Source organism: Palaemon carinicauda, chromosome 5 (genome assembly GCF_036898095.1).
Source record: "Palaemon carinicauda isolate YSFRI2023 chromosome 5, ASM3689809v2, whole genome shotgun sequence".
Lineage (NCBI taxonomy): Eukaryota > Metazoa > Arthropoda > Malacostraca > Decapoda > Palaemonidae > Palaemon > Palaemon carinicauda.
The window spans coordinates 142,885,162-142,893,660 of NC_090729.1; positions in this window are offsets into that span (position 1 = coordinate 142,885,162).

Below are 8,499 nucleotides of genomic sequence, written 5' to 3' on the forward strand. Positions count from 1 at the left end.
TGCTCTGTGGAGCATGATTTTAAATGCCTTCTTCGTTCTCTCCATCACACGATAGGGCCCTTTGTAAGGGCACGAGAGCGGGGGCTGGTGACTGTCCTATCTGACGAAGATGTTGGGCAGGTATCCAGCAAGGCAGGCCTGAAGTGCTTTGTCCTGTCTGCATACGTTTTGTGGCAGGGAATGAATTTTCCTTTCCTTTCACGAAGCTGGGCAAGGCTGATGTCTACGGTGTCTGGATCGGAGGGGAAAAACTCGGCAGTGACCACGAGCGTCTCCCCATAGACTTTCTCTGCTGAAGAAGTGTTGCTGTTTGCTTTCGGGGCCGTTCAAAGACCGAGGAGGACCCAGGGAAGTTGCTTGACCCAATGCTCGTCTGTGCATCAGGCTATTAAGGCCGCCTTCAGGGACTGATGGCTTCTTAAGACCATGTCGTTGGCTGTGGGGTTGTAGGCCGTCTTGTTGTGCAGGTTGGTCCCCATCGGGCGGGCGAGGGATGCCCACAGGTGCAAGATGAAAGCGGGTCCCCTGTCGGTCATCCTGTCGTCCGAGACCCAGAAACGACTGACCCAGCTGGAGAGAAGGACCTGAACACAGGCATCCATTAATGCTTCGGTCATGGGAGTCGCCCCCGGTCACCTCGTCGAATGGTCAATGATTGTGATTGGTACCTGGCGTCGCCCGAGGGTGTTAAGGGCCCACCAATGTTGACGTGAATGTGTCCGAACCGTTGCTTGGGTTAAAGGAACCTGCAGACTCCTGACTCAGTGTGACGACCAACCTTGCTGGTCTGACAGGCCGTGCATGCATGTGCCCACTTGCGTGAGTTCCTCCTGATCCCCGGCCACTCGAACTTGTCATTCATCAGCTTGGTTGTAGTCCTCGACGGCCTGTGCTGATATCACAGAGCAGAGTAGGGCCGTTGAGATGTCATAACTTGACGTCCTCCCACTGAAGGGAGGTCGAGGAGGACCTTGCATCTGCTGTGGTGGAGTTGGCTGTTTGTATCCGGGCAATGTCCTCGTCGTGAGCAGACAGAATGCCTAATGACATAATGCATAAGGACATAATGCATAAGGACATAATGCATAAGGACATAATGCCTAATGGACAAAATGCCTAATGGCCTAATGGCTAAAACATCTAAAAAGGGATACAAAAGTGACTCAAAAATACAGGAATAAAAACTTGTAACAAGTGTTTTTTTTAAACAATTACTCTTTAAAAACGTAATACAGACTGAAATCTTAGTTTTCTTTAAAAAAAAATAACACAATGTATATAAATTTATCTAATCATGAATAGGTTATTTACCAGAATTGAAGAAAATTCAAAAATTATGTGCCATAGCCCTTGAATAGGATAAACCTTCATCATTATTGTAAGTTGCATGAATTTTTTTGATCCGTTCATTTACTCGAATATATTTCTTATTAAATTTTTCAACAGTTGCACCTAACAATAAACTCAGTACTTGCTTGTTCAGTTTTGATTTTTTTTTTTTACAAGCTTAGAGAGAGTTGGGTGAGTAATTGAAACTTTCTTATTAAAAGCATGGTGCCATCCTTCTAGAGAGTTCATAGTTCTTGGCAAATTTGATTCTATTCTATGGTACACATTCCACATTTGAACATCGAAGGTTGGGCGTCTTTGTCGACATCTCTGAACTATTCCGAGCCATGTAATGTCAAAATATTCAAATAATTCACTCAGAATTTCGCCAGTTTCATGGTCGATTGGAGTAAAAAATTCAGTGAAAAGATCAACCACATCCTCTGGAAGAACAAAAGCAAAGGCTTGTATTTGTTTGATTATGAAAGCATTGTCATTATTTGTGTACCAGCGCTGGAGACCAAGATTTTGTATATTGCGCCAAAGACATTGACTGAAATGAAAGACACAGCCATTGATTGAAGTATTTGGAAAAAAATTCTTTAAACTTTTTATTGCTGCTTGTTCATAATCAAGAGTCACAGACTCTAGGAAGATCTCTACTAATCTCGATTAATTTATTTAAAATTGCTAAATAAAATAATTTTGCCTGGAAGGCATTTTTTCCATTAGGCATTTTGTATATTAGGCATTTTGTCCATTAGACATTATGTCTGTTAGGCATTTTTTCCGTGTTGAGGAATTATGCATTATGCCCGTAGGCATTCTGTCCTTAGGCATTATGTCATTAGGCATTCTGTCCTACTACCGTCCTCGTAGTCCAGCCCAATGTGAATGGAGTTGATGGTGATTCTTGACAGAGCGTAGGCCTCCGGGTTCTTGCTTCGCGGGACGTAGCTGATAGTGCAGCCGAACTTGGAGATGGCCACCAGGTGTCGTTGCTGTCGGTCGGCCATGTGTCCCCAGGCTTGGTCAAGGCATGGACCAGAGGCTGGTGGTCTGTCTGGATGGTGAATGAGGTTCCCTCTAGCAGGTATTTGAAGTGCCTGATGGCAAGGTACACTGCTAGAAGCTCACAGTCGAAAGTGTTGTAGTGAGTCTCGGATGGTTTTAATGTCGTACTAAAGAAAGCAAGTGGTTGGGGCACGTTGTTGATCACCTGCTCAGTAGTTAACCCCAGGCAGGACCCGGGGTCCTGATAGGCCAGGGTTGTGGCCTTGCAGAGGGTAGTCTTTGTCTGCTTGAAGGCTTCTTGTTGAGGGGAACCCCATTGCAGCTCCTTCGGGTTCCCCTTCAGGACGTTGAGAAAAGGGGTTATTGCACGGGCGACGTTGGGCAGGAACCTCCGGTAGTAGTTAGCCAAGCCAATGAATTCTTGAAGGGACTTTACAGAGGTCAGGGTCGAGAATTTGTTTAAGGACTCCACCTTCAACGTCACGGGCCGCATGCCCCTTATTTTGGGTTTGTGCCCCAGGAATTCCACCTGCTCAGCTCCGAATGTGCATTTGTCGAAGAGTACCACAAGGCCATTCTCCTGCAGTCGCTTCAGAACCGTCCTCACGTGTCCCAGATGTTCCTCCTGCATCTTGAAGAACACGAGGAAGTTGTCAACGTAGACGGCGCAGAAGGGAAGGTCCTCCAAAATGCTGTCCATTAGGCGCTAGAAGGTCGCCCCAGCGTTTCTCAGGCTGAACGTAGAGTAGAAGAAGGTGTAGGACCCGAAAGGGGTGATGATGGCCGTCGTTTTGTATGTCATCAGGGTGCACGTGGAGCTGAAAACAGGACTTTAAGAGGTTTATCTTGGAGAAAATAGGACTTTAAGAGGTCCATTTTGGAGAAAATAGTGGGCCCGTATAGGTCCCCGGTGAGATCCTGCATGTTGGGCAACGGGTAGTTTTCAGGTGCCGTGGCCAGATTTAGGCGTCTATAATTGCAGTAGGGCCTCCAGCTCCCGTCAGGTTTCTTGACCATGTGCTGCGGAGAGGCCTACGGGCTGGACACCTTTTTGCAGATTCCCATGCCCTCCATCTCCTGGAAGGCGTGTTTGGCGTCTTGTAGCTTCTGTGGCGGGAGGCTTCTGAGCCTGCAGTGGAATGGTGGGCCAGTCATTGAGATATGGTGGAATATCCCATGCTTGGCGGGGACCCCCTCCAGTTGGCGGAGCTTGGGTTTCAAGACCTCTGGGAACTCCTGCAGCAAGTGGCCATATTTGCGCATCGTGACTGAGCACACCCTAAGAAAACTGGGCCCGCTAGAGAGGTGGTGGGACTGCTTATTTGCGACGCACGTCTACCAGCAGTCCGTGGTGAGCGAGGAAGTCGGCGCCCAGGAAGGGCACCTTGACGTCTGCGATTAGGAAAGGCCAGCTGTAATTCCAGCCTATGATGGATATCTTCAGTGTCCTCGTCCCGTAATTGGTGATGAGACTGCCGTTCGCGGCAACCAGGGGGCCCCTGTCATCCGATGGGAGGCCTTGGTTGTCCTTTAAAGGTGGGAACGTTGACATAGTAGCACCAGTATTTACCAGGAACCTTTTTCCTGAGTTGATGTCGAGGATGTAGAAGCCCGTGTGATCGGGCCTCGCCTGCTCCACGGTAGGTTGCAGGTGTGGTTGTTTACTTAGTTTTTGGGATGGGCACATGGTTGGACACACTTCCACGCCTCTTTCCTCCACACTCAGTGGAAGTAGCACCATCTGGGAAGGTCAGGGCCCTTGTGGTAGTGTTCCTCTCGTTGTTGACGTAGCTATATATGAGAGTATCGGATGATCTCAGCCATCTCGAAGATGTTTTGGACCTTTTTGGTGGAACTATTTTCAGGGATTGGGTCATCGAAATCCGTAGGGATCCAATCCTTGAGGTGGGACTCTTAGCTTCTGGCCGGAAGCCCATCATTATAGATATGGGAGGATGATTCCATATTTTTTTGGTCTCAGTCCTACCAGGTGGGTTTAGCTTACACCTGTGCCTCTCTCTCTGTTTTGGTTCTATCCTTCGGGTATGGTATGGAGTGGACCATCTGGGAATTATACCCTCATTGTGCTGATACTGGAGAATGCAAATTTCTTTTCCAATGCATGAGACTTTCTTAATATTATCAAGCAGGTAAATCAACCAACAACAATAACAAAAATAAACTAGACACTGTCTTCTGTTATGGATACTACTGACAACGACCCCCTTCCCCTGAATATGCCGACTCCCCCTCGGCACTGTTGACGGCCACTGGCAATTCTATCATGGAAAATTCTGTTGTTGAATTAGGAATGAAAAAGGACCATTCCAATGTTCAGAAGTTGAAATTAATTCATATATGTGATTTGCCAATAAGCTGTCATTATGAAGCATTGTGGAGGACTTTTAAAGCTTATGGTTAGGTTAATAAAATAAGCATGAGTTTTAAGGAAGGTGAAAAATGGGAAGCATGGATTTGATTTGATAATCACGAGGAGGCTTTTAAAGCAGTCTGTCTTAAAAATTGAAATTGATAATAACGAGATTACAGGAGCACTATGCAATACTACTCCTAGAAACCTGGACATATATCGCCATAGTAACTGGCATCAAAATGACTCTATGGACCCCAGTACAAACTTGATAAGAGAAAGAAAGCCTGAACCCCCAATGTGGATTATAGCAACATCAAAGAGAGAAGAATAAAACTATTTTGAATTAAGTAAACTAATACGACAGAAAGTAGGCATTATACAGCGAGGAGACATTTCTAGATTTGGCAAGAAGTCCATTTTGATTATGGCCAAATCTAGAACACAGTCTATTATGCTAAATAATATTAAGATAGAAGAAAATTTAATGGTAGACAGCAAGCCGCATTTGAATTTCAGTTATGGTAGAGGGTTATCTTTAACAAAGATCTTTATGAATTTAATGAATAAGAAATATTAGATATGTGCCTTAGAGAAATATGGAAGGTTCATAAGATTCCAAGAACCACTATGATTATTTTAACATTTCTAGACCATGATGTATCCTCTCATGTATACTTCGAAAATGAGAGGATCCAAGTTCGTGTCACAAACAGAAACCTTTATTGTTATAATTGCTATAAATTTGGACATCCATCAATAGTATGCAAAAAGGAAAAGATCTGCGAAAATTGTTCGGATCCTGAGCATGGACCCTGTACTTCTATTTCAAAAAGCCCTAATTGTAGCCAAAAGCATAAAGCTACTAATAAAAAATGCCCTTAGTATGAAATAGAAGAAGCTGCTGTTCAGAAGTCAGATGCAGAGCATATCAGTGTAGGGTATGCTAGGCGATTTCTAAGAAGAACTAAAAGTTATGCCAAGACCTTACAATCTAAGGATGCAGGACATATAGAAAAAATTACATCACCACCTAGACCAGGTAAAGTAAAGTGTGATACAATTTTGTGTTATTTTGATCCTTTTGATTGTACATTTATACATTTATTAGTTTATAATACTAAACTGTACAAGAGTGCATCATGCTTTTCCATTTCAATAAAAAATAAAATACAATTGTGTTTTTAAACACCAAATATCTCTCCATCTTACAGTGGCCTACAAACTGTAATTAAATGTATGCCTACACAAGCATTTGTGGCTAAGTTTAACAAATCAGATATACAGTATGTTTTCATTTATTCGAATGTGGTATTGTATAGAACATTTAAAAATGGTTGTAATATACTGTACAATACTTGAATTGACAAGAAAATTAACTAAATCATAAGAGATATAGCTATTGAATTTCTGAAAAATAGACTGAGAAACATAATTTGCAATTTAGTTACCTAAAATTTAAGAATATCATGAATATATGAGTAAAATATACTGACATAGTAATGCAAATTATGAAAAAATATGTCGCAAAATTTACAACCGAATTCCATCCTATATACCCGTAAGCATTACCGCTCTGAATGTTTGGTTGCTCGCTCAACAGATGGAGCCATTCGTTTCGCATGGGAGTATCTGGCATCTTTTTATAGCACACTCATTTGTGTGTTAAAAGCCTGAGCCTTCCTATCTTCCTTCAGTATATAGTCTTTGATAGACACAATAAAACGATTTTCGATTCTCGAAAGTTATGTCAAAATAGCGGACGGAGTCCCAGTACAGGCGAATGGTCAGTAATGTGACTGGAGCAACTGAGGATAGCAATGTATTGGCTGATCATTTCTCCAATGTATCAAACAAGTGCAGAGTAGCTCCTGGTTGCCTGTATAGAAGCAGTGAAGAACGTAAAAGGGTAAATCTTTCAAGAGAAAAGAAGGAGTCCTATAATAATCCTTTTACCGAAAGGGAATTTGATTCAACATTTGCCAATTGCAACAATACAGCTCCTAGTCCTGATGGAATTCCATATGTAATGATTAAACACGTACCTATTAATACAAAGTTATTTATTTTAAGCATTATTAACAGAATATGGCACGAACATAGTTATCCAAGTATTTAGGAACTAGCCATTATTTCAACCTTTTTAACCCTGGATAGGTACGGTGGGTCGTTTGCGACCCCGAGCGTCAAAAAAAAACAGGTTTTTCTCACGTGACTCACCCCTGTGACTGAATTTGTGGGTGATCGACCTGCAGGAGGTGTCTCCCCTACACGCTCTAGTAGTGTCCAGATGTGCATTGCTGTAGCTGTACTCCTTCCCCGATTTCTGAGACGCGTCGGGGTCGTTCGCGTCCGAGTTTACCCTTCTGAGGTAGTTTGCATAATTATCAAAGTTATTACGTATTATGAAATTGTCGTAGAATGGTGCAACTTGTATAGGTTATCAGTTGTGGAAAGTCTTGGTGGATTGTTTGGCTACCATGTGCATGTTTTTTTTTTTAGTTAAAATGTCGTTCATCACCACGAGGACCATTTTACCGCGAGTGCCCCTTTTTCATTTTTTTTCATTTTTTTGCCAAGTCATTTTTCCGTAAGATATTGCCAAATAGTGTCGTAAAACTTTTGCTTGTTTAGTATTGGAAAGTGTGTCTAGATGATCTGGCTACCCATGCATGACTTTGTTTTTGTCAGATACGACGTAGTTATTGGTATATTGGGTATTTAACTGCGGTTACCAATTTCTGTTTTTTTTCAATATTTGTAAAAATTACTACGTAGTAAGGAATTGCCGTATATTATTGATTTTTTTTTCATGTTCATGTGTTAGAAAGTGTGCCTTGATGGTTGGGCTAACACGTGCATGTCTTTTTTTTTATCTGAGATGTCGTATATTAGAATGTCGGGCATTTTACCGCGAGTGTCCCTTTTTAATTTTTTTTAATTTTTTTGCCAAGTCATTTTTCCGTAAGATATTGCGAAATAGTGTCGTAAAACTTTTGCTTTTTTAATGTTGGAAAGTTTGTCTAGATGATCTGGCTACCCATGCGTGATTTTGTTTTTGTCAGATACGACGTAGTTATTGGTATATTGGGTATTTAACTGCGGTTACCAATTTCTGTTTTTTTTTCCAATATTTGTAAAAATTACTACGTAGTAAGGAATTGCCGTATATTATTGATTTTTTTTTCATGTTTATGTGTTAGAAAGTGTGCCTTGATGGTTGGGCTAACACGTGCATGTCTTTTTTTTTATCTGAGATGCCGTATATTAGAATGTTGGGCATTTTTCCGCGAGTTCCCCTTTTTATTTGTTTTGCATTTTTTTGCTTAGTCATGTTACCGTAAGGAATTGGCAAGTAGTGTCGCAAAACTTATATTTTTATAGTGTTGGAAAGTGTTTTTAGATGATCTGGCTACCCATGCCTATTTTTTTTTTAGCCAGATATGGCGTATATATAAGTATGTGTTCGATTTTCCTGTGATTGCCATTTTTTCGTTTTTTCCCATTTCTTTCAAAATTACTACGTACTAAGGAACTATCACAGAGTAATATTTCATTTATATGTTTATTTGTCGGAAAATATGCCTTGATGGTTTGCCTAGCACGTGGCTGAAATTTTTTTTTTCTGAAATGCCGTATATTAGAATGGCCATTTTTCCACGAGTGCCCCTTTTTATTTGTTTTGCATTTTTTTGCTTAGTCATGTTACCGTAAGGAATTGGCAAGTAGTGTCGCAAAACTTATATTTTTATAGTGTTGGAAAGTGTTTCTAGATGATCTGGCTA